The 5,305-nt window shown below is 40.9% G+C and overlaps 1 pseudogene; it reads left to right on the top strand.

Annotated features, from left to right (window-relative positions):
* Positions 1-248: 248 nt before the first annotated feature.
* On the top strand, positions 249-1,172 carry LOC114042203 (annotated as a pseudogene).
* Positions 1,173-5,305: the final 4,133 nt, after the last annotated feature.

Consider the following 5,305-nt stretch of genomic DNA (forward strand, 5'->3'; position numbering starts at 1 on the left):
TTCCTTTATCATTGTTTGTTATAATTATTTTAAATTAATTTTTAAAAAAGAAACAAAATTTGTGGAATTGTTCAATGGCAAAAAAAACTTAAGAGCATAAAATAGCAATGCTAGGTCTAGAAAGATTCCTTTTTTTTAATCTTATCTGAATATATCTTCTACAGATCAAGATATTACAACCTACAAAGGAGATGTGACCTGGACACCCAGACTCATCTATTTCTAATAATATAAGACATAAAACAAGAATGGCAGGAGAAAATCTCACATTCAGGATAGAATTCATTCTCCTAGGATTTTCTGTATTTCCCAATATTCAACGTTTTCTCTTTGTGATTATCTTGGTTATCTACATTAGTATCCTGTTAGGAAATGGCCTAATAATTATCATAGCCAATATTGATCCAGTTCTCCAAACACCCATGTACTTTTTTCTTAAAAATCTTTCTTTCCTGGAAATCTGCTATAAATCAGTCATGGTTCCCAGAATGCTGAAAAATCTTTGGACCCAGAACAAAAATATTTCTTTCATAGCTTATGCTGTACAATTTTATTTCTTTCTTGTTTTCAGAGTCATTGAATGCCTCCTCCTGGCTGTAATGGCCTTTGATCATTATGTGGCTATTTGTAAACCACTCTACTCTCCTGTAATCATGAATCACAAGAAGCAAGTCCAACTGGTGATTGACTCTTGGATAAGTGGAATTCCAGTTGAGATAAAACTTACATACCAGATTTTTTCTCTGCCTTTCTGTGGTTCTAACAAACTCACTCATGTTTTTTGTGATATTTCTCCATTAATGAAAATAGTCTGTGGTGATATCACTATAAGTGAACTTTTTATGTTTGATAATGCTGTATTCTTTTTAATAGCTCCTTTACTGTTAATTCTTATGTCCTATATCAAAATTGTCACCACCATCCTGAAGCTTCCATCAGTCATTGGGAGACATAAAGCATTCTCTACATGCTCTTCCCATCTCATGGTTGTTGGATTATTTTTTGGATCTGGAATGATGGCACATTGGATACCTAAGTCTAAAAAATAAAAATGAATAAACAAATTGCTTTCTCTTGGCTACTGTATTGGAACCCCAATGTTTAACCCTGTGATATACAGCCTAAGAAACAAGAACATCATCAGAGCCTTGAAAAAAATTCTGCATAAATGACTTGGGTAAATATATATGTGTATATATATATGTATGTATGCATGTATGTATGTGTATACTTATGCATATGCATATATACACATTTATGTGTTAGTATATTTGAAATTATAGAATATTATTTATCTTCTCCTTTTGTCTTACTATTCATATAAAAGTTTACTATCACATATTCTTTCTTTCTTGTTTTTGAAATCCTTGCCATTAAAAAAAAAAATCAAAACTGGGAGGAGGGATTTCAAACAAGTTTTTCAGATAAAGGCCTAATTTCTCAAATATATACAGAACTCAATCAAATTTATAATACTAAGAGACATTTCCTTAATTGATAAATGGCCAAAGAATATGAAAAGATAATTTTCAGAAGAAGAAACAAAAGCTATCTATAGTCATATGAAAAAATGCTCTAAATCACTGTTGATTAGAGAAATGCAAATTCAAACAATCCTGAGATGCTACCTCACATCTATAAGTTTGACTAATATGATAGAAAAGGAAAATGACAAATGTTGGAGGTGTTAACAGAATTTTATATGTACCCCACAGTGGACTGGTCTCTAACCTGGAATGGCCAGAGGCAAAACAGAGCAGGTTAGAGGCAGGTGTGCCAGGAATCAAGTAGTGATTTAATGAATTTCAGAGTGAGGAAGGAGTTATGCAAACCCTGAAATCCTCCTAGGGAGGGTTGACTTGCTGGGGGAAAGGCAAAGTTTATATACATAAAAAAAAATCACAGGTGGGCTGGACCATGACATAATCATCCTCAAGCTAGCTGTTCCCATGATAGGCTCATGTGTGGACAATGCAGGTGTTCCTGGGTCCTCTGTAAACAGTTCTTAAGTTGATTGTCTCAAGTCTCAAGGGTTGTGATTATTGAATGGGATACAGAACCAGAGTCTTGTGATGAGAACAGGTTTTGTAGTCTCTAATTCCATTCACTTAACATTCACAAGCATAGGAATGCAAGAATTGTTAAACTTGGTTGACCACTTTAAGCTGGGTTTGCTCTGACTCCCAAGCCAGAATCTCCTGGGAAAATGGGAATTCTAAAATATCCAGATAGTTAATATAATCATTACACGTATCATATCAATTAAAATGACAATCCTAAATTCCCTTAAGTTCCTTCCTTTTGTTCAAAGGCTGGGGCAGCCCTGCATACTGAGGAGGAATATTCACCTGAAACATTATTTTGTGTTTATGTAAGACAGAAGTGAATAGGTGAGTTACAAAATGAATACCAAGGTAGATGGCAAGACAAAGAAGGAAGAGAAACCTCAGATCAGGGAGGGAAGAATGGAGAATACTTCCAAGGTTTCCATCCAACCAGGAAAATAAGTCAAAGGAAAGTTAGAGGGAGTTATGCTTTAGAATGTTCTGGCCACTATACCATAAACCTTCCACTTGCTTGTTTAGTGCTAAGGTCTTTCTCTATTTTCGAGGACCTGTTGACATAGAAACAACATTGCTCCTCAATGACTATGAGGGCCCTCCCTTGCTTAGCCCTTACAGTGTCACTGGAATTGTCATGGGGCTGTGCCCTGCCTATTGGAGTCCTGGCTTCTTAAGCCGGAAGCTGAGGGTGACAGTCTGTTGTGTGAAAGCAAGGAAGTCTTAACTGACCTCTCCTCTGTTGGCACCCAGCAATCATGGTTGGTTCGGCTGTCCTCTGAATGGCTGAGTATTCCCGTGCACATCCCTGACACAAGGCCTGCATGCAATGATGGGATCTACTGACTGGCTGACAGGCTCTGATCACGCAATCCCAAGGTGCCTTGAGGGCTATATAGGCCATACCCAGCTAACAATAAACAGGAGCTTCTGCCATCTTGTTGTCTCCCACCTCATCCGTGCGTCTCCGGGTTACTGAGCATTGAGCTGGTCTCATGCTCTCCACTCTAGTGGCCGTGACAACTGGAGCCCAACGTGGGGCGGATCAATGATAGGCCTGACCAGGAATTCTCACAGGTGGAGTCTGCAAACTCCAGGAACAGCACATCAGCAAGCTTCCAGCGTCAGCCCGAGGGAATCGGGTCTCCGAGACTTTTCCCATCCTTGGGGGTGGAGAAGGTAATAAAGCTTCACTTTCCACAATGGGGCAAAATATAGGGCTTCTCCTTCCCACAGATGAGGAGAGTTATGCCAGGGCTTTATATAAGGTAGCGAAGAATGAGGGAATAACGATACACCTAAAAGGTCTTAGAAAATTTGTGAGGTTGGATTTTCAGGTGTCCCCCTGGCTCCCAGAACAGGGTTGCTTTGAGCCAGGGAGATGGAAGGTGTTTGGGGAGCAGCTGACCACATATGATGGTACTTGCCCTGGGGAAGTTCGGCTTTTAGACTATACCATCTACAATCTTGTAAAACAGGTTCTGACGAATCAAAAGCAAAGAGAAGTCCAGTGCTTTCCAGTTTGTACTCAGACAGGTTCCTCTCTCCCCTCCCCCTCTGCGAGCTGACTCTCAGAGAGTAGACTCTCCCAAACCAAGAGAGGATCCTGCAGACCACCCTTTCCAGTCTCCCCTAGGATACTGTTCAAACTTGTACCCCAACTTGGGGGAGCTGGAGGATACTTTAAAAAACCTGGTAGTGACCCCTCCTGAAAACTGGGGATGGCAGGAGCAGGATCGTAGGGGATTTCCACTGACAAAAGTAGATACCCCTACACAGAATGTTAGAGGAAAGCCTACTGTAGAGGGAGATTTTCCTGCTGTGCCACAAAAAATGGGAAGTGAATATAATTACACTGGCGCGCGCCTAACAGTCAAGGCAATGATGACATTTAGCGGTGAAGAGTCACCACTACAAAAGGGCATTAGAGAAGCAAAAGAACAGGGCATGGATGTTAGTGAATGGGATATTGGCCTTTATCCGGTCATTGAGGAACCTGACTCTTTTAATCCAGGGCAGGTACGGAGGAGGCATGAAAGTATTCCCTTTAAAACCTTGCTGCAATTAAAACAAGCAGTTGCCCAATATGGACCCACTTCACCTTTTGTAATGTATCAATTAGAGGTTATATCTAACTCTATTTTATTTCCAAATGACTGGAAAGCAATAGCCCATGCTGTTCTGAAGCCCGGAGCTGATGACTTTTGGATGGCTGAGTTTGTAGATCAGTGCCGTATGGTTTCATACCAATTGGCACCTGGACCCCAGGGAAAAATCCTCTTCGAACAGATGAGTGGCACAAGAGATTTTTCCACAACTGCTCAACAGCTGCAGTATGCAGAAGAGGGGTATCATAGAATCTCAGTACAAGCTAGAAAAACTTAGTCTAGGATACCAGAAAAGGGGCAGGTGAAAGAGTCTATGACTGCTGCCCACCAGAAACCTACTGAGACTTTTGTTGATTTTGTGGCTAGAATTCAGGAACTAGTTGCATGAACAATGGGAGAAGTAGAAGGGACTGAAATAGTCATAAAATCACTGCTCAGAGAAAACTGCAATGAAGACTGTAAGGGAGACATGTTAGGTTTGCCTAGGGACGCTACCTTATAGGAAATGATAAGGAGATGTGAAAGGGTAGGGACTCAGTGTTTCCACTTTGAGTTGATGAATCAATTTTTAGCAGAGCATAAGTCAGGGGGAAAAACAGGGAAAACATGTTATCAATGCAGGAGAGAGGGGCACTTTAAGAAAGAATGCAAGTCAAACAAAAGGCGCCCTACCACACCCTGTCCGAAATGCAAGAAACCAGGGCACTGGGCCTCTGAATGTAGGTCAGGAAATGGGTGCAGGGGCTCTGCAGGAGCCCTGAACACTCGTCCCATGGGAATGACAGTACAGGAATCAACCCCTCTCCCAAACGAATGGGGAAAGAAATACATGTCTCTAGCTGCCCAAGAAAAACAATTCTAGTATTGAAACTGAGAAGCTTAGATAATTTTAGACTGCCACCCCATGCTGTCTGTAATGTCCCACTCATGGACCAACAGGAATTAGGGCCAGAATTTTCCTTGATTACCATGTCACCCCCATACCAGTACTACTCACATGCAGTCCCAGTTATTCAAATGTATAAAGGGTTCCCTCTCTCACCTCACAATGATTAACACCAACAATGATGATACCTATATAGAAAGGGGACAGTGTGTGGCTCAAGCCATCGCCATCACTGCAGAATTCTGCATAGA

The sequence above is a fragment of the Vombatus ursinus genome, unplaced genomic scaffold (assembly GCF_900497805.2).
Source record: "Vombatus ursinus unplaced genomic scaffold, bare-nosed wombat genome assembly UNPS02014291.1, whole genome shotgun sequence".
Lineage (NCBI taxonomy): Eukaryota > Metazoa > Chordata > Mammalia > Diprotodontia > Vombatidae > Vombatus > Vombatus ursinus.